Source organism: Coturnix japonica, chromosome 30 (assembly GCF_054131305.1).
Source record: "Coturnix japonica strain WE chromosome 30, WE-NBRP24, whole genome shotgun sequence".
Lineage (NCBI taxonomy): Eukaryota > Metazoa > Chordata > Aves > Galliformes > Phasianidae > Coturnix > Coturnix japonica.
Window position 1 is genome coordinate 1,067,959 of NC_140692.1, and position 24,919 is coordinate 1,092,877.

At 44.1% G+C, this 24,919-nt stretch overlaps 2 long non-coding RNA genes and 1 pseudogene across 4 annotated transcripts; all 3 read left to right on the forward strand.

Annotated features, from left to right (window-relative positions):
- The first annotated feature begins 321 nt into the window (after positions 1-321).
- On the forward strand, positions 322-7,130 carry LOC146755755 (obscurin-like; annotated as a pseudogene).
- Positions 7,131-7,585: 455 nt separating this feature from the next.
- Positions 7,586-12,680, forward strand: LOC146755756 (uncharacterized). 3 transcript variants are annotated; one of them, XR_014937886.1, is made up of 5 exons: positions 7,586-7,847; positions 8,482-8,745; positions 9,452-9,641; positions 11,772-11,853; positions 12,450-12,680. It is a non-coding gene; the product is annotated as an uncharacterized LOC146755756 (long non-coding RNA). The 3 variants fall into 3 exon arrangements; XR_014937887.1 differs by lacking the exon at positions 11,772-11,853; XR_014937888.1 differs by lacking the exons at positions 7,586-7,847; positions 8,482-8,745 and adding an exon at positions 9,187-9,325.
- Positions 12,681-12,889: 209 nt separating this feature from the next.
- LOC146755757 (uncharacterized) lies at positions 12,890-14,042 on the forward strand. Its single transcript, XR_014937933.1, has 3 exons — positions 12,890-13,352; positions 13,725-13,793; positions 13,921-14,042. It is a non-coding gene; the product is annotated as an uncharacterized LOC146755757 (long non-coding RNA).
- Positions 14,043-24,919: the final 10,877 nt, after the last annotated feature.

Here is a 24,919-nt window from a genome sequence, read left to right on the forward strand (position 1 = left end):
TGTCATAGGTCAGCCAGAATTTATGCATGTTCTATAGCCATTCCTACATGTTGAAAACACTGCACTGTGCTTAAGCTTCAGCATATGTTCCAGTAAGCACAGTTCCATTAATTCTAGGGGAGTGGGTGAATTAAGCATAGATCTGAAGGCTCCCTTTGCTCAGCGCAGAGATGGAAGGACTAATGGAGATCTGACTTGATATTTTCCCTTCTAGGATGGGAAGGAGCTCTGTCAAAGTAAAAAAGTGGGCATTACTTCCCAGGGAAATAAGAGAAGTCTTATTATTCACAAGTGTGAATATGAAGATCAGGGAACATCCACATGCTGAGCAGCCTAAGACAAGACATCAGCTACCCTAAAGGTTCATTTTATGTTTAACTGAAAGAGCAAATAAATCCTCTTGTGTTATTTTGCACCACAGGAAGAAATGCTTCATGGGCAGTTTGGGCATTTCTTGGTTAGTCCTTTTGGATACCTTTCTCTTTCTTCTTTATGCTCAAGACAGATTTTCCCTCCATGTGTTGCATTGGTTAAACCCCAGTTTGTAGCTCATCACCAGGCTCTGAAGCATCAGACTGGTTACTGAACACACAGGTCTGCTGTGCCCTGGTAAATGCCACCTGCCAAAGGGACTTCTGAAAGGATGCTTTTTTCTGATTTCCTACTAGATGCTGTCCTCATGTGGCCACTTGGGTTCAGTGTTAGCATGAACATGAATATGTGTCCTGTCCCATGACTTTGGTGAACTCTCATTTTCTCTCTCAGTCTGCAACCAGGTTGCGTTGCAGTTTCAGTACTGGCTGTTTTATGCAGCCATTCCATTTGTTCTGGTTTAGGTTCTTTTTTTTTTTTTTTTTCTTTTCTTTTTTCAGGCATCATTTCTATACAGTAGACAAAGCCAGCTTATTACATTTGATTTACAGTTTTTAGCTTTTGCTGGTAAGCATTTCAGCTCTCGGGCAGTTTTACCAACAGGTTTGAAGAGCTGAAATGGACCAGCCTGGACACGATGGTCTGTTTTTGGTGGTGTAATGAATTTCTGAAGTTAAACTGATAGACCCTGTAAGGTTTTACAGTGTATGACTCACGTCTGGCAGAGCTATCACTGCAAGGAGTGTTTATGTATTTAGCATTTGGGGAGGCAAATGGTTGGGGATACTCTTTCATTTGCTTGCGTCTCAGAGTGAATCACCAGTATGTGAACCATCCTTCATCTCCTTTGTATTGCTTTTGTGTGTGTCTGTGTGTGGTTTCCCCTGTGAATTTCATCCTTTCCAGTTATATGGAAGTTCTCTTTTGAGCAGTGAAATTAGATGTTCCATCAGCAGTCATAATGGTAAAGCTGAGTTGCCACGTTATCTGTGTCCTTTCTGTCTGGCGTCTCAATAACTGCTGCCCCACCACAATATCTGCCTAATACTTCAGCTCCATGGATGCCTCCTTCTGCAAACTGAGAGCCTGGATTTGGTGTGCATAGATCTGGGCTTACATCTGTGCTGGTAAATGCACTAGTGCATGGGCTAAGCAGTCCTGCCTCCTGTGCTGTGGGCATTGAGATGGGGCTCCTACAAGCTGCCCATTGCAAGATATTTAGAAACTAATTTCTGCGGAGGTTTCCATCCTCTTTTCAGACTAACTAAAATTTGGTTAGTGGGATCAAAACAGAAGGGGCAGGGAGGGAGAGCTGACCAAGGACTACTGATGGAACAACTATGAATCCTTGGTTCCTCAGGATTCCCTGCATCAGCAGTTGGCAACAGGAGTAAGGGGGCTCAGGAGGACACTGTAGAGTAGTGTGAAAAATGAGCGAAGAGAGTTACTAATTGATGCCTCTTGGAAAGTAGTCCAAGAGTGGTCCTCTTCATAAACTCTCCCCTTGTGTGTGGTTTTATCTTTATGAGGTGTTCATAACGAGTGATGTGTAGATCTCCCTTATCTCATAATGTCTTTGCCTGCCTGCAGTGAATATGCAGGATACAGGATCATATACGAGCTTCTTTGAATTACTGCTCATGTCAGGAGATAAAATCTGCCTATTCTTTGAACTAACACTGGCGAGGGTTAGTTATTCTGGCTACCAAGAGAATGACACAGCAGACTAAACTTTTTCTTTTCCTTCTTTGTCAAATGCCTTTTCATCCAACGACGTGTCCCATAGAAATTCAGAGCAGTGTTGGCTGAGGGAAGTGGAAATATTTATCTCCTGCGTGTATCTGCCACCCTATTTAGACATGTCCCTCCTGGCAGAGCACAGAGATTGGAGGAGTTGTATTAGGCACAGGAAAAGAGCACAGGGTTGTTTTTTTTTAATATATACAATGTTAAGGTATATATATGATGTTAAGTGTGATGAAGAAAAGGGAGACATTTGAGTTAGCACACTACTCAAGAGTTCAGTCCCCAGCTTTGCCACTTCACTGCTGTACAGTGCTGAGAAAATTACTCCTTACCTCTGAAATTTAGCCATCCAAGTGGTAAAATAGGGATAACAGGTCTTCTTTTAATTAGCTCTTTATTTGCTGTGCGTTAGATCAAGTGCTTAACAAAGCGTCACCATCTAAGTAATCATTCATAGAAGAACTATCACTACTGAGTTAGCCTCTCTCACAGAAACTGTGCTGATCATTATATATATATATAACATATATATATATAAAATATATTGTTCAATATATATATAGATAATATACATATGTATATATTTACATATGTATATATATAATGTGTATATATATGTATGTATATATATAATGTGTGTATATACATACATACATACATACATACACACATATATTTGTTTGTTTGTTTTCCTCTTTTTAGAGCTGCCTGAGAGAACTGTGAAGCCTCTGCAAGATAAGATTGCACTTGAAAAGCATCGGGGATTCCTGGAGTGCCAGGTGTCTCGTGCCAATGCTAAAGTGAAGTGGTACAAAAAGGATCTTGAAATTCATCCCAGTGACAAATATGAAATTTTGAGCGATGGCGTGTATCAGAAACTCATCATCAACGATGCGAATTATGAAGATGAGGATACATACACTTGTGATGTTTTTGATGATAAAAGCAGTGCTCATTTCTTTGTTGAAGGTAAAAATAGTAATAATAATAAAATAAAATAAAGGCAGTGGAATGCAGATAGATTTATACAAAAGCCATTCTCGCTTACTTTGAAAACAAAATGCAAATTAAATGAATATTTAAATTCAGAGGGTTTTTTGTTTTCCCAAAGTCCACCGATATTTTTCTTGTTACAATTATAAGGGCAAGAACATCCTGGAAAATGAATTTATCCTAAGTAGAGCCATTACATTTGAGCTACAGGGACCTTTACTAGGAGAAAACTTGTTGTTCAGAGCTAAGTTGCTGTATTTAACCAAAGTAATTATCAATGTCCGTGTTTCATTGAACCTCTATTCCACTTCGTAATGCGAGGAGTTTGATATCGGGATGGGAAGGTCATGGTTTGATTTGGATGTTGGACTGGGAATCAGAAGATCTGGGCTCTCTTCAGGTTGTCAGTCTTATTGTCTGACTTCATAACAACATTCCTTTGTTTCTACTATTTTTTTAATGATGTTTTAAGGCATTTTGAGCTGGTAGGTGTAGTGTTCATGTGCAGTAATGCTGATGTGAGTAAGTAGGGTGATAATGTAAGGGTTTTTTACATTCCTTCTACATCTCTGCTTTCTCTTGTTCCATCCTTCTTAAAGAGCAATCCATTAATCTAGTAAAGGAGCTGTGTGATGAGGATGTGACTGAGCCTGAAGAAGCCAAATTTGAATGCGAGATATCCATTCCTTCTGTGAAACTTCCCAAGTGGTATCTACGTGGGGAAGTCTTACAGGCTGGCATAACCTTTATTATGCAGCAAGAAGGCACCATCCACCAGCTGACCATACCGAAAACCACCACTGATATGACAGGCACCATTCAGTTCTCAATTGGCAAATCCAAATCCACAGCCAATCTGCTCGTCAGAGGTAACATATCCTGGCTTGGTTTACATCATGAAGATGAAGAATTAATTACCATACAGTCTTCCTTCACTGGGGTCGTTGAAATATTGTGTGTGTGTCTGGAGGGTCTGCTCCATTTCCAGTTCAAAGTCGTTGGACACTAAATGAGACAGCTGCATCTCAGTAAAATATGTGTTTGAATAGTTGTGATGTGCTTACTATTCAGATCTAAAGAGCTGTGGTTTTGTCCTTGGCTATTCCAAAGAAGTCAAATCAGGTGAAATTAATTGTATTTCTGAAGTAGACAAGTTTAAGTTTGGTAGCACCTAAATTTGATGCAGTTTGTCATTGATTTCATCTGAAAGAAACTTCCAGGCTTTTTATCAGCTGTTTTCCCGTTGCAGCGTAAGAGTCTCCATTCACATCCTAAAGTACTTGTTATATTTTCAACTCACTCTTATTTGAATAAAAGCCTTAACTGGGAGCAGTTTAATAAGCACAGAACAAGAGCTGGACCTTGCATTTGGTAGATAATATACAGTATTACTTTATAGAAATGTAGTCAATGACATTCCCTATAGGCAATCGTTTGTTTTATCTTTAGAGTGGTTCAAACAACCATTGTGAAGATGAAATTAATTGGGATGGAATACACACAAGAGACTTTCCTCTTCTTCCAATTGTCCTCATCCTTTCTTCTCTTCCACCCCTGTTTTGCAGATTACCATATACAAATCACCAGGAAGTTGGAGGACAAGACAGCTTTGGAACATCATTCTGTCATCCTGTCCTGTGACTTCAGGCCTTCTCAAAGGTTGTGAAATGTTTCAAGGGCCACACACCCATCGAGCCCTCTGAGAAGTACAAGATCAAGAGGGATAAGCATTCAGCAGAGCTCAAGATTCTGATGCTGAAGCCCGATGATGCTGGTGTGTACAAGTGCAAGGCGGGAATTGCAGAGACTGAGGCCACGCTGACAGCTGAAGGTATGAGCAGGGAGGGTGGCCTCTTCCATGTCCTATTTCACCTCAGATTTCTCTTCTCTTGGTTGATTTCTGCCGTTCTCTCCTGCTAACTTTATAAATGTATAATCTTCACTGAGAAGATTACACAAAGATCATCTAGTCTAACCATTCTACCACATCCCAGTATGCGTTAGTAGTGTCACATACATACTGACAGCGCTGCTTCTAGCCTCAAAATACGAAGAGATGTACTCTCCTGATGTAGCAGACTTTGTTTATAATACTGATAATACCTGCAGCAGTGCTGATGTTAGAGAAATGGAGATCACGATTCTGAAAGAACTGAACTTTGATTTGGGACGGCCTCTTCCACTTCACTTCTTAAGAAGAGCATCAAAAGCTGGGGAGGCGGATGCTGAGCAACATACACTAGCAAAATACCTCATGGAACTGACGCTGATAGACTAGTGGTAACAGTTCACCTTGTTTCCCCACAGCTCGCAATGTAGAAGTAACGAAGCACCTGCAGGATGTGGAAATTGAAGAAGAGAGCTCTGCTGTCTTCTCCTGCGAGCTGTCCCATGATGACGAGGACGTGGAATGGTTCCTGAATGGCAACCACCTTTACACCAACAATTACAATGAAATCAAGAACGCTGGCAATTGCTGCACACTGACAATGAAGCAGGTTAAGCCTGAGGATGCTGGCACAGTGACAGTGAAGTCAGACAAGGTGTCAGAAGGCGCGCGCCTGAAGGTGAGAGGTGGGTCTGATCACAGCCCTCCTGGATGTAAGAGATGCTAAGGAGCTCCAGTTCATTCTGTTGTGCAGCAGTCCTGCTTCTAAAGCTCACCTCTCTGGGGTGACAAGTCATCAGGGGCTTCTTCCAGTGGAAGGTTCCATTGCAGCAGATATCAACGAAGGAGGATGGTTTTGGTGTCCTGCCAAAGCATTCCATTGCTTTTTATCATCATTTTACTTAACACAAGGAGAGTTACAAGAGCAATTTCTTTTACTGCTTCAGTAACATGCAGTGTCAATGCTGTTGCCCCAAGGATTTATGACTGCAGGGAGAGATCATTCAGTGTGTGTTTTGCCTCTGGGATGACTAATGACCAGGCTGTGAGCAAACTGATCTAGCTGTGAATGTCCCTGTTTATTGCAGGGGAGCTGGGCTAGATGGCCTTTAAGGGTCTCTTCCAATTCTAAGGGTACTGTGATTCTAATCTGCTCTCCCCAGCAATTAAGCTCTTTTATTCTATGCGCTCAGAGTTTGAAGGATTTCCTCTTTCTTCTTTCCTTTGCATTTGGTGGATGTTTTTTCCCCAGTATAAACATCTGATGTGTGAAATAGAAGATAGATAAAAGGAGTCAATAAAAGAGGAAAATCAAAAGTGTTCAGCAGCTTATCCTCTTAATCCTGTGGCCTGCTGTATGAGCTCTGCTCCATGTGAGGGCAATGCCAGCTCTCCAGCTTTAGAAGAGCTGCATCCCAATAACTTCATATGATATCAGTCCCACCCACAGCAATGCAGGCTGTCCCTCCTGTTCCCTGTATTCTCCTACTGATTAGTTCAGAATTCCTTAAAGTGCATTCTGTCAAGAGACAGGAAACCGCTTTAGGTTCTATATTGGTGTTGTCAGTACTGGTAAAGATTTATTGATCTCTCCTTAAAAAGCTGAAAGCAACTGGAAATGTCTCAACTTCTGTATCACGTTGCTCTGTTTTGGCTGTTTAATTGCAGAGAAGCCTGCTGTCTTCATGAAGTCCTTGGATGATGTTTTTGGTGAGGAGCGGGGTGTGATTAAATTGGAATGTGAAGTCTCTAAAGAGAAGGTCAAACCAGTGAGGAAAAAGGACGGTGATGTGCTCACTTCTGGCAACAAGTATGAGCTGGTACAGTCTGGGAAGACCCTATGTCTCCTTCTCCATGACCTCGAGAAGCCAGATGCAGGTTTCTATACCTGTGATATTGGCACTGATGTTGCCAAGTCAAAGGTCAGCGTTCAGGGTAAGTACTGTGGAAAGTAAAGGAGTGCTAAAAGCACATTCAGTGTGGTCACTATGTCTTACACCTATTCCCCCACGAGCCTTAATAGTTTCTACAATAGAAGTGTATTACTGCAATGTAGCGCAGTGATGTCTGGAAAATTCCCATTGCTTTTGATGTAAATGTATCTCCTTTTGCCATGAAAATCACCAAACATGTCAAGAATGTCCTGGAAATGTTTCCTTTCTAAACATCCCTAAAATGGAGAAATGGTTTGAACACCAGTAGGGTAGGATGGTAACAAAAGAGCTAATAGAAACAGTTAATTTCTTGTCATAGGCAAAACCCTTTTTCTCACGCAGCTTCCTAGAGTTGTCCTCTCTGTTAGGTTTTTCCCTCTGTAGCTCATTGAATCTTCATTGTGCTCCATGGACTGAGCTGCTCTCCTTGTAGTTCTTCCAGAGCAAAGCCAAGAGATTAACGTCTCTTTTTTTTTATAGCTTTCTGGTAATTCTGAGTGGAGAATGTCTTAGAGAATACATCAGTAAGGAACACAGCCATGTTCTGCAAATCCTGAGTTAAAACACCAGTCCTGCTACTCACGTCAGTCACAAATGCCTTTTCTCCATATAAACCTCATACTAACCTATCTCTTATCTTCCAGAGCTGAATACTGGCATTAGCAAACGGCTGAAAAACACTGAAATCCAGGAGGGAGAAGATTGTACTTTTGAATGCATTCTGTCCCATGAAAGCATTGATGAGTTCAACTGGACACTGAATGGAAGCAGAGTGGAAAGCGGTGGGCGATTTAAAGCTTCTAACTTGGGTTGGAAATATACTCTCATTATCAAAAGTGTGACTCTTACTGACGCTGGGGAAGTCATTTTTACTGCCCGTGGTCTAACCTCCAAAGCCTCTCAGTCTGTGAAAGGTAATGAGATGGGAGAGATTCTGGGGTCTGATTCCTTCAACTGTCTTCTGATAAGATTGTCGTGAGAGCTAACTCATAATATGGTTAAAGTGAATAGCAACCTTCTACTTGAACCTTGAAGCACTGAGAATTTCTCTTAAAAATAAGTAAAAGGAGGAACCATTTGACACAAATGTGAGAACTACCCAAAGCACTGGGGTAGTGTTGGAAATGGGCATCTCACTCCAGCTTGTTCCATTGCCAGTAAATCAGGAATGATCTGTTGAGGGAACTGTGGGAGCAAATATCCTCTAAGTATAAGCTGAAGGGATGGCCTTCACATCATCTAGCTGTACAACAAATTCCTATCTAGAACATGTGCATCTGAGAGCATCATCCGAGGCTCCCAGTGTGATGAGTGGAGAGAAGAAAGAGGCAGTTTTCAGTCATGGTTCATCATCCTCAATTGGGTAGATTTAAGAGAGAATAAATGGTGCCTTGAATTCTGTTGTCTGTACTTTGCAGATTACTGCTGGCTGTAGGATGGCCTCTGTTGCAAATGCCTCTCTAACTTATCTCCAGCATGTAGATGCGTGTATTTAGAGAGAGGCATCCTACCATGTGTGTGTTACTTAAAAAGCATGTTTTCTTCCAGGAAAACCTACTGAGGTTACAAAACAGCTGGAGGATACGACAGCAGCAGCAGGGCAGGACATCAGCCTAAGCTGTGAGCTGTCGAAACAGATGTGAACATCAGTTGGTACAAGGATGGCAAAGCAATTAGAAAAAGCCAGAAGTACGACTTGCAGCAGGAGGGAACTGGGGCCATTCTGATCATCCATGATTCTACTGCCAAGGACAGCAGGGAGTACACCTGTGAGACAGAGGACTCTGAAACAAAAGCCAGGGTTACTGCAAGGTGAGTTGAAAAGCACACTGGGGATGGCATGTAGAGAAGTCGAGGTAAATATCTGCAGCCTGTGGGTGATGTTTTTCTCTTCTGTTTCCTTGAGCGGGATCAGTTCTTAGTTTTCAGAAAATATGATGGATTAAAGTCTTTTCCTTAAAATAATCTGGAAACTGAATGATTCTCCAGTGTGATGTGGATCTGGGCAGCCTGGTCTGGTGGTTGGTGACCCCTTGGCAGGGGCTTTAAAACTAGATGATCTTTGAGGTCCTTTTCAACCCAGGCCATTCTATGATTCTGTGATCATTCTATGATTCTATGATCTTGGGTGTTAGTGAGCCAAGAAAATATGGCAATCTGAATTAGTCTATATTGAATATGTGTAATCTAAACTATATGCAGTTGATCAGATGAGATCCTACCAGTGCATGTATAATGGTATTAAACTTTCCAGATATCTTCTGGAATGATCAAGCCTATGTAAATGGGTGGACTCTGTGGACTTCTTAGATTCTTTGCATCTCTATGTGATGTTCTAGAAGTGAGGGCAAAGGAGATTCAGGACACCTCTGTATGCTTGAGACTTGTTCGGGTAACAAATCCCTTTGTCCCACACCCTCATCCCCCTCTTTTCCTTCCAGGAAAACCTAATTACTTTATCAAGGAACTTTCAGATCTGAAAACTGAAGAAAGTGGAACTACAATTTTTTCATTTCAGTGCGAGAAATGCTCATACACCGTCATATGGAGGAAAGGCATTGCTGAGCTCAGGCCTGGCAGGAAATACGAGATGGCACAGAAAGGACGAGACCTGCAGCTGAGCATAAGAAATCTGGAGAAAAGTGACAGTGACGTGTACACCTGTGACATTGGTGATGCCCAGTCCAGAGCCAAGCTGGTTGTACAAGGTATGTGTGAGAGCCATATGACTGCGCATCCTGTTTCTCCACTCCCAAGACATTATCCTGGTAGAATTTGTACATTTATGGCAGGTCTTTGGGGCTGCAGCTGTCTGGCCTGAATAGCGGTTCACAAGCCATGCACAGAGCGAGCTGCATGGAAAGGGAAAGAACTACCAACTAGAGCAGTGCCATTGAGAACTTTATGTATCATTTAAAAACCAAAAATGCTGATGTACGGTGAGGCTGGTGACCCAGAAATCAGTGTGAACTTTCTATCTCTGACCTTTCTGAGTTAAAAATAGTTCTCTAAAGTTCTAGGCAAAAATTCCCTGATGCAGCATTCTGGGTAGTTGTCACGGTTTAAACAAAAATTTACCTGTGTTCATGACAGGGGGGCCACAGGCAAGCGAGGTGCTAGAAGGAGCTGAACCTCAGTCCCAGCTACTTCAGAAGCAGCCCGAACCCCCTCATACATGGCTAAGATCTCCTTCTCATTTTAAGCATAGCGCTCCTCAGACCCTTTCTATGCTCGACTCCAAAATCCCAGGGGTCGGCCTTGGGTCTCTCCTGAAGCTCTTTGCCACAAACTCCAAGTGGGACCTTTTTCTCCAGCAGCAGTGTAGATTATGTTTTTCACATCCTGTCCCGTCCGTACTGGCCCCAAGGCCACGGCATGGGCTATCTCTTGTTTTATCTGCTCAAAAGCCTGCTGCTGCTTAGGACCCCATGAGAAATTATTCTTCTTCCACGTTACCTGATAGAGGGGGCTCACTATGTGGCTGTAGTTTGGGACATGCATTCTCCAAAAGCCCACTACTCCCAGAAAAGATTGGGTCTCTGTCTTGTTGGTGGGCGGAGACATAGCAGTGATTTTGTCAGTCACATCTGCTGGGATGTGTCGATGCCCATCTTGCCGTTTTACACCTAAAAACTGGATTTCCTGGGCAGACCCCTTCACCTTGCTGCGCTTAATGGGAAAACCAGCTTGCAAAAGAATTTGGATTATCTGTTTTCCTTTCTTGAAAACCTCTGCTGCTGTATGGCCCCACACGACAATATCATCAATATACTGCAAGTGTTCGGGAGCATTACCCTGTTCCAAGACAGCTTGGATCAACCAATGGAAATGGTTGGGCTGTGCTTCCACCCTTGAGGTAAACAGTTCCAGGTATACTGAACAGCTCTCCAGGTAAAAGCAAACTGTGACCTACATTTTGCAGCCAATGGGATGGAAAAGTAGGCATTAGCAATGTCAATGATGGCAAACCACCTTGCTTCTTTTGACTCCAGTTCATACTGGAGTTCTATCATGTCTGGTACAGCAGCACTCAATGGAGGTGTGAATTCATTCAGGCCACGGTAATCCAGCGTCAGCCTCCATTCTCCATTGGCTTTACGCACTGGCCATATGGGGCTGTTAAAAGGCGAGTGAGTTTTGCTAATCAATCCCTGATTCTCTAATTGGCGAATTAGCTTGTGAATGAGGAGCAATGAGTCCCTATTGGTGCGGAACTGCTGTCTTGTACCACTTTGGTGGCAATTGGTACCACTTGGTCTTTTACCTGGAGCAACCCCACAGCAGAAGGATCATCTGACAGACCAGGTAAAGCTGACAGCTGCTTAACACAGTTTGTGTTAACAGCAGCTATCCCAAAGGCCCATCGATAGCCCTTGGGATCCTTAAAATATCTCATCCTAAGGTCATCAATACCCAAAATACATGGAGCCTCTGGACCAGTCACAGTAGGGTGTTTTTGCCAGTTTTTACCATTGAGGCTTATTTCGGCCTCCAACATAGTCAATTCTTGGGAACCCCCAGTCACTCCATGGATCTATATTGGTTGTGTCCCTTGGTGACTTGAGGGCATTAGGGTGCATTGTGCGCCAGTGTCCACCAAGGCTTTATATTTCTGTGGTTGAGATGTGCCAGGCCACCTAATCCACACAGCCCAGTATACTCTATTGTCCCTTTCCCCGCCCAGGCTGTAGTCAGGGCCCCTCTATTGGTTACCTCGATGGCTTGCAGCAACTGGAACTTCCCCCCTTTTGGGGCATGTAGCCCTGTCTTTCATGTCTCATGTCCAGTTCCACATGTTGTTTGAAGCACCATCTTAGAGGCAGCCTTTATTTCTCCAGCCCACCACTCTCTTGTACCACGAGAGCTCTCCTGCTTCTCGCTGTGATGTGAGACCAAATGGAAGGCCCTGCAGAAGTCTGGGTAGGTGATGTCAGTTGCTGTTCCTTTCCCCAACTGGTGCTGGGAAAAGCAGGGAATGGGACTGGGAGACATCCCGGCGGTGGGATCCTGCCTAAGCAGAACTGAATGGCTGTTCTGATCCATGTATTTTAACCTGAGTGAATCTGACACTAATGAGGGAGGTGAGGGACCTGTGGGAAGAAAATGTATGTGCCGCAGTTTGTGGTGCAAGGTGTTCTAGGAGCTGCTGGTAACAGTGCCCAGAAGTCTTCCTTTTTTGACGGGGAGAGGATTAACAAGGTTATTTTAATGAATCTATTTCCTTTCTGTTCATCTTTCATACTACCTCTCAAAAAACTGTCTGTGGATTCTGTCATAGTTTTGTGCTGTTGCTGTCAATATTCTACATCATAACATCATGTGCAGTATGAATCATTAATTGAGGGTATAAATAGTGGAATCATGTACAAAGGAAAAAGGGTTAAAGAGAAAGTAAATTTATGTGTGGATTCTATGCATTCTCAAGTAGTAGTTCTTGCTAAAGAGAATTCGTGTGCACTCTGTGCTTTCATCTGCACAAAGGATCTTGTAATCATCTCTGTCTGTGTTTCTTTTAGACCCAGAGATGGAGCAGAGAGGAACACAGACTTGGGTGGATCTTCATTCAGGAGCAGGGACACGTCATGCTCATCTGAGGTGTCTGGCTGACAGCAAGAGCAGAGAGGTAAGTTTCATAGGGTCGCGTGCCCATTTTATTTTTTTTTTCATTCATGATGCATAGAGGCGTTCCCCAGACAAAGTGAGCATTTCTCAACTGGACTTTCTAGAAATGAGCTAGGCAGTGAAAATGGGTTTGAAGCATTCCTAAGAGCCCCGCAAGAGAATGCTGAGAGTTAATCTGGCACCCTCCTTTGGAAACGTCCGTTGTCTGTCAGCTCTTCAGCTGTGCCCTAACACCTCCCATTGCGCTGCCACACCAGGATAGAATTCCAAGCCCACACTGAGTCCTGGAATGTTGTGGTGCCGTGTTGGAATCAGATGTGACCACGTGGTCTTGGCTCCCCGCCTTGTGGGGGGTCATGGTGGACCAGGCTGTTGGCCGTTGGTGATGTCATAAGCGTCTGGAATGAGGGGAGGAGCGGTGCGTTCTGTGTTCCTTTGTGGGTGAGCTAGTGGTCGGAGTGGTTGCTTGATTTGTTGTTCTTGTGCGTTTAGTGTCGTTAGTGCCGTTAGTTAGTGCCGTTAGTTAGTGTTGTTAGTTAGTGTTGTTAGTTAGTGTTGTTAGTTAGTGTTGTTAGTTAGTGTTGTGTTGTTAGTGCCTTTAGTTAGTGCCTTTAGTTAGTGCCTTTAGTTAGTGCCTTTAGTTAGTGCTTTTAGTTAGTATTTTTAGTTAGTGCCGTTAGTTAGTGCCTTTAGTTAGTGCTTTTAGTTAGTATTTTTAGTTAGTGCCTTTAGTTAGTTCCTTTAGTTAGTGCCTTTATTGCCTTTTTCTTCTCACCGTCGTGCGCAGCAGCTTGTAGGTAAGCTGAGCTGGCATGGGATGGATGGGTGGGCAGTGAGGTGTTGAGAACTGCTGGCTGTTTGAGCTCACAGCACCGTATTGCTTACTCTTGACCATCAGACATAATTTTCCCCTGGTACACACGTTCCAAAGGGGGTATCCGTAAAGTTGGCACCTGTCCCGTGCTTCTTCCATTGTCTTTGCTCAGTAGTGGAAGCATTGTAAAGTTGCTGGGCGGACAGGCATCACGTAGCCTGAGACTCAGCATGTCTTGCAGCAAGTGGATGGGACGGTTGTGCTGTGTGTGTTATTCCATGGATGTCTTAGCCCTGCTCACTGACCTGCTCTTCCTCTCTCCTCTCCTCACCCTCCGCCCACTGCCTCGGTGCAGCTTTTGCTCTCATTCCATCCGAGCAAAGCGACAACTGCTGCAGATAGCTTGAGGTGATCTCACTGCCAGGTACGTGCCATGATTTGTCCCCCCGCATGGTTTTGCCGCATGGTATGTGAATGTAGTTCTGAAGAAGTCTGTCCATACTGTGCTGTGTGAACAGAGAAAACAGAAGTGTGTTTCTGCTTTGTTCCAGCTCTTCACACTTGCTGTTATGGGTGCTGCGTGCAGTGAGATCAGCCGTGAGCCTGAGGTGGCGGCGACGGAGGTACAGTATGAAGCTCTGGCCGGTCTTTGTTCCCTGTGTTGAACCATTAGAAGGAGCTGCAGATGTACTCTCCTGCAGGAAAGAATGGGCCAAAAAGGGCCTGGCCAGCTGTCTGCGCCAGTGCCATTCCTGATGAGTCTGGGTAGAGAGAGATGCATCTTTGCATGGCCTGGCAATGCACACCAGGAAGGGAAATAACTGTGATGAGACGTGCAGCTCCTTCTGAAGTGCTCCTGATAAGGATAGAGCGCATTTGCTGCAGCTTTCTCTGCAGATGTGCTCCTCACCTTGAAATCCTCCTGATTTGTCCTCAGCTCCTGACCACGGCCTGTGCTCTGTTTTGCAGGCTGATAACATGCGGAAGCCGCAGCTGGTGCGTGCTATGTCATCTTTAAACGTACCAGCGATTGCGGCAGCCCATGTTATTAGGAGCCACGTCGCCCAGGGGCCGGATGAGCTCTCTCTGGAGGTAAGCAGTTCCAGGCGTTCCTTGTTGTTGTGCACAGAATTAGTATAGAGTGTGAACGCCTCGGGAATACTCTCATATTTTGTGTCGTAGAAGAAGGCTTTTGTTTTAGCTGTGCTGAAGCTGGGATTGATGTTTCAATCTTTTGCAGGTTGGAGACATCGTGTGCATTGTTGATATGCCACCAAAGGAGATGAGCCCCTGGTGGAGAGGCAAGCGTGGCTTTGAGGTAGGCACACATTTTTGACTAGAGAGCACAGCTTCAGTAGTGTCTAGAATCTCCGGTTGGAGCTGCTCTGCCTGCACAGGATGGCTTCTGGATGCAAACAGTTGCCCTGTGTCGGTGTCAGAGGACCTTCCCTTTGGCTCTGGGCTTGGGCTAATGCCCACCTGTCTTTTTGTTCTTATTACAGGTTGGTTTTTTCCCTGGTGAGTGCGTGGAACTCATCAGGGGAAAACTGCCCGAGTCCATCCTACATTCATTGCCAAAGCCAGGTGCGTATTTTACATTTGACAATGCGGGTTAGTAAAATGGGGTCTGAACGTGGCTTTCAGGGGGTTCATTAATGCCCGAGTTGAGCAAGCTTAGAAAGAGAACTGCATTAAGCTCCTTGGGCACCTCCAGGGATGGGGAAAATCCGTTCTTGTGTGTCCTTGTTGGGAACATGCTTTCTGTTGTTACGTGTTCTGTTGAATGCGTTGCACTTGGCCTCGTCCAACCGAGCCAAGCCTGAAATGAACTTGTTTCTTTGTTTTGTTGCGCAGAGCCAAAGAAACGGGGCAAGTTCATCTCCTGCCTTCGTTGCCCGTTGAAGGCCTGCCCCAGGAGAGCGAAGCAGCCGGAGCCTCCAACATTCTCGGGATCCATGTCCCTGCTTGACATCGTTGAGAGGTATTTAGCCAACAGGACTTGAGGGCTGAACTGTAGGAATGGAAGCATCCTTTGCTGTTTGAAACAGAGGGCTTTTCTAAGCTGTGTTTCAGCAGAAACCAGGCATTGACAGGAACAGGCAACTATTGGCAAGGGTTCGGTGCAGCTCTTCCCTCACCCTGCACCATGACTGACAGCATGCTCTGTTTTCTCTGCAGAATGAGTTCTCCCAGTAAGAGGGCAGAGTCAGCAGCTTGCAGTTGGCGTTCCTGCTTCTGCCTGGGCAAACCTTCCCCTGTGGCCAAACGCCAACTGCAGAGCAGTGCCAGGGAGCCCTCTGAAGCTGAAGTCTTGGTCCTGGCAGGTAAGCATGCAAATCCAGCTTTCAAATCACTGCTTGTCAGCAACACAGGTAGAATTCATGCTTTCAGTGGGCTTGTACATCCTTCTGGCATTCAAGCCTGTGCCTGGCATCTTCAGTTGACTCCTGTTTTTCCCAAATGAGTCTCTTGTCAACACAAGAGCTGGACCTGCACGAGGATCACTTTCAAGGCAGTGACACTGTTGCTAGAAGCCTATTTGCTTCTGCCCACCATCACTGCATAGCCAAATGTCAAGAACCTGTTTCATGATTCATCTTGTGAAACTTTGACACTAACTGCTGTGCATCTACTCCTTCCTAGGTGACCCGAGCCCTTGTATATCTCCAAGACGCCAGGCATGTTACGATGCAGCATCCTGTGATTCCATCAATGAAGAACTGTTACTAAGCACAGGATGCTGCAGTTCAGATGAAAGCCTTCCATATAACATCAGTTATAAAGAGAAGAATGCCATCATCGTTGAAGCTCTCGTTCATCCCATACCTGCTGAAGCTGCTGACCTGAGCCTGCCAGACTCCTCAGGCACCAGCCTGAACCGAGTGCCTTTCGAGGACAGCCCAGCCCAAGCACAGCACGAGTGCCCCGACAGCAGCACAACCATGCAGGCTCAGGTCAGCATTACAGAGGAGAAGCCAAACATCTTGGAGGGGGAGGTAGAATCAGGCCAAGAGTCCCAGGCTCCGGGCAACAGCACGACTTCTGAGACACTCTCGTCAGACAACAGAGAATGAGTCCCATCTTTCCTCCAGACCTCACACCCCCTCCTTTTTCCTATTGAATAAAGGCACGCTCGTGCTCAATCAACGCCTTGACTGAATTCTGAGTTTTCATTCGCAGAGATTGGGATGAGTACAAGAAACATCAAGGCAGCTCAGCTTGCAATGCTCTGGCTGTGGGGTGCGTGCAGGGACACTGTAACCATACAGGGAAAGGCTTCCACTGCTTCCTCAAGCTGTAGTCCAGCCCTGCTACTGCTCTGTGGCACAAAGCCCTGAGGGATGTTCCATATTGTTAACCTAAGTGAAGCCAGCTTCATGCACTGTGTTTTGTTGTTGCTGGGTGAGAGGGGGATGCACGTTGGTGAGAAGATGAGCATTGCTGGATCTGCCACGAGTGTCCCTTCTGCCTCTAAGAATATGTCCTAAGTAGGATGTGAACACTGCTGGCACTTCCTCATTGCACGTGCTTGGAGGATCTTCAGTTCTTGCACATTCAGGATGTCTGTCAGTGACTACGAGGAAATTCTCAAGTACTAGGAATTCCATGAAACAGTTGGAACGGGTAAGTGTCATCTTTGTACAGAAACAGCACGCCTAACAGTCTGTCTCACCACTCTAGAACTAATCTGAGAATAGATTAACAGCTCTTGTCAGTTCTCTAAGTCAGGTTTCATTTGTATAAATTTGAAATTCGTTTTTTAAACCAGTTTGAAATTGTAATATTATATTAGAAAAGAATTCACACTCAACTTTAAGCATCTGTGTTTTGATTTGTAGGTGGTTTTGCCAAGGTAAAACTCGGGCGGCATCTTCTTACTGGTGAAAAAGTTGCACTAAAAATCATGGAGAAAGTTACTGTAGGGGTAAGCCAAAAGGCATTTAAATATGATAATATCTTCTGTTGGAGTTGTGGAGTTCTCAAGAACACGGCGGCAGGTGGGATGGTACATACGAATGCAGCCTACTGGTCCCATTGCCTTTTGAAAGATGCTGTAGAGCTGGAAAAAGTTTAACAGAGCACCACAAATCTTCTTCCTCGTTGTTCAGAGGGCAGTATTCTCTGGCTGTAAAATGGAGGAAGTTATTACGTTATTACATTACATTACATTATTGTTACATTATTACAGCAACTTTACCAAAATACCAATGAAAATGCTGAATGTTTTGTTTTTCAGTTTTCACAGCTCTGTTTCAGAATTTCTATGGGAGTGATGTCAGTCATTGCTGAGTTGATGTTGAATTGTGTACTGTCCCATATGTGCTTGTTCTGTTCCACAGCAGTCAGATGTGGTACCTGGTATGTCACAGTAGTTAGCGATTTCATCGCTTGCTTTTATGGTCTCTTAAGGATGACTTGCCTCATGCTAAAACAGAAATTGATGCCATGAAGAACTGAAGTCATCAACATGTTTGCCCATTGGATCACGTAAGAGAGGCATCAAAGAAATATTTATAGTCATAGAGGTAAGAAATAGTTTCTGCTTTCTGTGCTGTCTTTCTTACTTATCTTTCTCTGATACTCTCTAAATGCATTTTCAGATAACCTTATCTTACAGGGAAGCTGTTTGATTGCATTGTTTCTAAGGACCGGACCGCCTTTTGGAAGAGGAAGCTCCAGTCTTTTTTTGACAGACTGTTTCAGCAATTGCTTCTGTTCACAGTCAGGGTTATGCCCAGAGACCTCAAACCAGTGAGCCTGAACTGCAGTCAGTCTTCCATAAATAATAATGAATGTGTTTTTATTTTTCTGTTGGCAGAGAGAGTTACAGTACTCCACTCCATTCCAGTGGATTGCAGGAGAGAACTGAAGGGGGGAGAAGTAACACAAAGTAGAACTCATGGGTTGAGATAGAATTATGTACTGAGATAGAGAAAAGGATAATAGTTATGATGAATGCAAAAGCAATTGCTCACCACCTACCAATCAGTGTCCAGTTAGCCTCCTAGTAGTGGAAGAGATTTACATGAAGTTATACCCCCTTCAAAACTCCTTCCACAATATGTCATATAGTATGGAATATCCTTTGGCCAGTTTAAGTCAGCTGTCCTAGTTCTGTTCCTTCTCACTTCCTTGGGCTCTCAGCTGAGATTGACTGTGGCTCTATACAACGCTGCCTGGCAGCAACTGTAAGCATCACTGCGCTATCTCCATTGTTTCTCTAGAATGAAAACGTAGTATTGTATCAGACACTGAAGTAGATAATTCAGTCCCAGCTGAAACTCAGACAATAACTTGTGCTTAGGATTCTTTCCCTACAGGAAATGCTAGATATTTATTGCTATGTGGTACTGTGTTCTGTAGCTGAGCTGGATTTTGTTATCCTTGAAGAAGTATCTTCCTCTGAAAGTGGAGTAAAACATGATGCTCCTAATGAGCGGAGCAGAGACACAGATCTGATCTGAGTGTTGGTTTCACATTTTTGTGATGCTCTTTGCTGCAGTTTGTATCTAGAGAGAAGCCCTTGTGGTGTCAGTCTGTTGTGTAACCTGCTCTAGTTTTGTGCCTCAAGGAAGAGTGATCCTTTAAACAAATGGTGGCTGTACAGAGGGTATGGGGTGAGATGCATTCCTCTGGCCCCATCCAATGGATTTTCTGTCACAAAGATCATTCTCCCCAGCTTCTCTTCTCTGAGTGGGAGCTTCAGCCCCCTGCACAGGCTGGAGGTCATCCATAGAACTTGCTTCAGAGTTTGTTTCAGGTTGTTATCCTTCCTGGCCAAAAACCAGATACAGTATTGTAGATGTGGTGCAATGAGTGTTGAAGCAGGAATGACTTGTCCTGGTCTGGTTGTGCTGCTTTTTAATGCAGCTGATGATCTTGTACTTCTTTTCTGTCAGAGCACACTGCTGGCTTGCATTCAGCCTGTGGTCTCTCACCACTTGTCCTCCTAGTCCCCAGGTCCTTTCCAACAGATACAAGCTAGTATTTCCCACCTGGGATATTGGAAGATGGGAACTTGCCAGCAGTCAGTGAAGATCTCTGAGACAGCGAGAGCGAGCGAGCTTTGAGTAGACTGGGAACCACTAGCCACAGCAGGAAATAAGAGAAAAGATGTTTCCTTGGGCATTTGGGTGGAAATCATTCCTGACTGCTTTCTCATCCACCGGGAAAATCTGCTGATTGACAATTTGAAGCTGATAGACTTTGGACTCTGTGCAAAGCCAGAGGTAAGAGGATGTGTTAAATCAAATACAATGTGCCCCCAAGTAATGCATGTTTGACCACCGTATGCAACAGGGGCTTGTCCAAACAAACTCCTTAAAATCAAGCTGTTTCTGTGGCTGACATGTCATTGCATCTTGTTTGGATTGGCCTGAACTGTATGAGAGTGGTTAACAGATTGCTCAGAAGCACAGGTAGATAATTTTCTCTAGCTAGACTCCCTGTTTTCATAGTCTAAGCTGTAGATAATCTTGTAGGTATATCACCTGTCTTATGCAAGGGTCTGTAATAGGAGCATGGGGTTGGTGTGCCTAAGGAACCCTCTAAGGAACTGCATGTAGGATGAGATTGTGGATAGAATAAAATGACTTTTGCAGGTGACGTACAAATCCTGTGATTGCATATGCTTGAACTGAATTGTTTCTTGATCTTCAAACTGATTTCCAGAATCCTTTATTAACATGTAAGATGGGTGCTGGTAAGAAAGAATGGGAAGACTGCCTTACTGATTCCAAGAGAACTACTTATCCTCAAATGATTTTTCCTGGCCAAAGTTAGAGCCTCTCACAGGTAATCGAGACCAACAGGCTGTTGTTGCACAATCAACAGGCACAATCTAGATGATCAGCTGAGGAAAATAAAGCATCATGCCAAGGGTACTAGATAAGTGAGCAGCTTGAGATCTGCACATTTATGTGATACTCATGGTCTTAGACAATATTTGTTTAGTGAGGTCACATTGAATGAAAACAAAATCTAAGATTAATGAAAATATACAAAGGAGAAGAAGCCTCTGAGGCTTCTGAAGTGTTATGACCAGAAGACATAAACTCTGTTTTTGAAAGAGCAATTTGCTCTGTTAATTATCCATCATTTTTGTGCAGTCTGTTTTGTCAGACTTGTCTTTAGCTTCCAAGTTGTATGTGAAGAGTTGTTTGCACTGTAATGCACAATGTACGAAAAATTGAGAGATGAAAATGTGAAGAGTTTTTCTATCTTTGATTTCATGTCTGGAATTTTGGAACCCACTACTTGCAGTTGTTAATCTGTCCAAACTGGTCTGGTTTGCAATGCCCTCATACTTCTTGAAAAGCTCTGCTGTTAAAGGCAGAACAATTCCTACAAGTGCCATGGCCCCACTGTTGTTCTAATTCTTGTTTCTTTGTTTTCCACACGCTGCTTTTCAAGCCTCCTTTTTCTTTACAGTCCAAGTGAGAATTGCACTGTGAGGTGTCTGAACCTTGTTGTGCCTCTACATAAAGAGAACAGCAGCAAAGCCTGACAGGTGACTGTGCTGACAGCTCTCGTAGCCAGTAACACGTAACTGTGCTAAATCCCTTGTGATGGCTTTGATTTAATTTTTGCCAGTGAAATCCTTGTAAAAGGAACTGCAGCAGTGTGATGAGCTAAGGTGAAGATGCTGGTTTTAGTAGTGCTCTAAGCTGAGTGGAAGGGCAATTGAATGAGGGTTATATGCTTTCTGTGGACAATAAGGTTGTGGTGCTGTTGGGGTGGGTCCAGAGGAGGGGCCACTGTGATGATCAGAGGGTTGGAGCAGCTCTCCTATGAGGAAAGGCTGGATTGTGGCTCTGGGCAGCCTGGTCTGGTGGTTGGCGACCCTGCACATAGCAGGGGGTTGGAACTGGATGATCTTTGAGATCCTTTTCAACCCAGGCCATTCTATGGCTGTACAGTTCCATACTGGAACAAATATAAAATGCTAACTATGTAAAACATGGAGTCAAACCTGTGTGATTTGTCCACACCAGGAGGTGATTAGAAAACAATTTTTTAAGCTACAAAGCTGCTTGCATGAAAGGAAAAGAAAATAAAACTACAAGAAAAAGGGAAAACCTTTCTTCCTGAAAATAGGAAGAATAATGGACCTGACATGAAATTTGGGTGAAGCTGCCTGATTTTATGAAGCTATTCCCATTATTTTCTTGGTGCTGTGTTTCCCAAATGAGTGGTTTCTGGCTGTGCTGCAGCACCAGTCTGCATGTGAACATCAGCTCTATTCACCATCTGGGAAGATTAGGACTTCCCTTCTCCCACCAGCACCACTGAATTACAGTTACTCAGTGGTTAAACAAAGGAATCCTTAAAGAAGGGTTTACAGCTGTCGTGTTATCTGAAGTGCTTGGGGCATTCTGATGCTATTAAGCTCTATGTATTAACAAGTTCAAAAAGAAAAGGTAGGCATCTGATTGTTGTGCCAGTTTCTAAGTGATTTGGAAAGCTGTACCACCCAACCACTCCTTCTGTTGATGGAGGTGACAAAGCTCAGTTTAATTTCTGACTGCTGTTTAAATCCTGAAGCTGGAGCTGGTTCCTGGAGCAGAAAAAGCTCGGAAGCTGTCCCTCCTACAAGCAGGCACCTCTGAGCAAAATATGACATCTCGATTTCTGATGGTAAGGTCAGGAGATCTGATTCCAGCGTCTAGCTTTCAGCTTCATGCTATGTTAGTGGGACCTTTGGCATCTAGCACTGACCAACAGCAACTGACAGGCTGGTAACAGTGCACCCCAAAACAGTTATGTGTATATTTATGTTATGAGGGAAAATTGCATTGTATTGAGATTTCCTATTTTTACACTTTGCAGATCTAACTCGCTGCTGGAAGAATCCTGTACGCCTTGTTCACACCATTTTCAATGAGCTGGATGAGTCTGTTGTTGGCATTTTAATACCATTGACCAGGCAGGCAATATGTATGGAGTATTTGGCTCTCTCTACAGTCATGAATGTTTGAGTATCTTCAACATGTGGCTCATTGCTTCCATTTCAGGCTGCCCAGAGAAGCTGTGGATGCCTGTCCTTGGTGTTGAAGGCGAGGTTGGATGGGTGATGGGCAGCCTGAGCTGGTTAGTGGGCAGCCAGCCCATGGCAGGGTGTTTAGAACTTAATGATCTTGAAGGTTTCTTCCAACCCAAGCCCTCCCGTGATCCTATGATTCTGTGATTTCATTCAGGTTTATTAAGATGAGATGAGTTCTCCTAAATGCGCTGTTCTCCATATGATTATAATTGGAGTCTAGATGGATGACTTAAACCAGACTCCAAACTTTTTGATGGCCAAAATGAAATGAAATCAATCCTTGACTGTGTCAGTAGTCTGTAACTAGAGCCCATCAGGTAATTCCCAGCCTCCTGCCTGTATCAGTGGCTGCACACGGTGAAAAAGTCTGATGGGATTTTAACCTCTAAAATGTTCCAAAGCAACCAGAGGGTGAATATATTCACTATGCAAATACCTGCAGGAATAAGCTTGTCATGTATGTCCTCAGGTACCACAGTAGTTAATGGTGGGACTCAGTAGGTCATGCTGAAAGTTGAGTCTGCTGATCTTGAAGGTCTTTTCCAGCCTACATGACCTTATGCTAATATTTCTGTATTTATTTCTGTTCAGCTCCCAGAAAACCTCCCACCCAGCCCCCAGCTGACCCCGTGGTGAAAAATAAAACAGAAACCTCAGTGACGCTGGCATGGTCCCCTCCGAAGATGCAACCCCCATTCCAATCGATGGCTACATTGTGGAACGCAATAAACTAACTGGCTTCACGTGGGTGAGGTGCCACGAGTCTCATGTCCCCGTCCCAGAGTTCACGGTGAGCAATCTGTCTGAAGAGGCTGATGATCAGTTCCGAGTGTCTGCAGTCAATGCGCATGGACAGAGCCCGTCTCTGGAATTCCCAGGGAGCGTGCACCTTGGTAAGCACAAAAACCCCAATGGAAATGGGTCAGTGTGAGCTGAGCAGCTGTGTTGGTTCCCTAAAGATGTTTCCTTTGACTTTAAGGATAGTAGTGCATTAACACACCAAAGGCTTTCCTTTATTACTAGTTCTCCTGTCAACCTCCAGCTACCACTAAAGTGATACAAGTTCTGTTTCTGTGAGAGAGACATGAATATCCTTATCTTTTGATATCTCACATGTGCAAGAGGCAGAACTTTCTGTAACAGATCTGAAGCATAGAAGTGCTTCTTCCAGCACTCATGCAAAGGGAGAAGTAGAAATGTACCTATGATTTAATCTTCCATCTCTAAATGAGATACCAGACTTGCATCTAAAGAGCATTAAGACATCCATGTTGTTCTTCCTCAGACCCAGTCCTGGCTGTGAAATCCCCCCTAACAGCTGGTGAAGCTGTACCTGGAGGGGATGCCATGTTTACTACTGATCTTACAACAATGTGTTGCAGCACTTGGTACCTCAGTGGTAAAGTCTTACAGGAAAGCGAGACCTGCATCATCAAGAGAACCCAAACTACTCACAGCCTAATCATAAAGAACATCACCAAGAATGATGGTGGAGCAGAAGTGAAATTTGTTGCCGAAAATGTTGATGTCAGCAGCAAGATGAGAGTGAGAGGTATTTGCTTTGATCCTTCTCCTTTCCTCTTACAGTCAAGGCATAGTTGCTGTGATCTGATGATTAGAACTGGGGCTGCAGGCATTCACTGACTGTACCAAATACCTGAAATTGCATCCCATGGACTGATGTGAGTCCTGGTAATGACCTAAACATGATAGCACTGAGTGCAGGGTAAGCCAGTCTACCCAGCTGCTTGGTATCTGAACCAGATTGCTTCATGCCAGCTGATGAATGTCTGCAGTTCACAGCTATTGGCCAGTGCATTCAGTCACCAGGTTTACCACTGCATCACCATAGAGCAGTACTTTCAGCTCCAGGTTCAGACAGCCTTTCTGATTGCACTGGAATAATTTAGAAGTAGGGGAGCAATCATTCCAATAATATCTCTATCAATCAGCTTTGCATGACAAAATAGAACAAATAAACATTCATGATGGGAGGAGCTGTTTGTCATTGGGTGGTAACCTCCGCAGAAGCATGTTTAGAGCATTATTAATCAGTAGAAGGAGATGTTTGGTTGATTTTTACTTAGTAAATCCTGCAAGAAGACCAAATGAAATATCTTGAATTGCTCAGCAGTGACACAATGATGAGTGCAGGAACAGAAGGTGATACTTTTTCAGAGATGTTGCAGCAAACATTGACCACGTTAGCCTGATATCAATTGAACTAACGAGGCCTTTGCTCCTGACAGGTGCTGCAGTGAGATTTACCAATAAGAGCAAAGATGTAGAAAAGATCTCCGCTCGGCTGCGTGAGGAAGCCAAACTGCAGGCTGAGCTTTCAGACACAGGTGCTACTGTGGAGTGGATGAAGGATGGGAAGGAGCTCAAGGCCAGTGAAAAATATGAACTGCAAATTGTGGGGAAGAAACACACCCTGAAAATTCACAGCGTCTCTATGGATGATGCTGGAAGTTGTCAGTGCATCTGTGAGGGGGATAAAATGCATG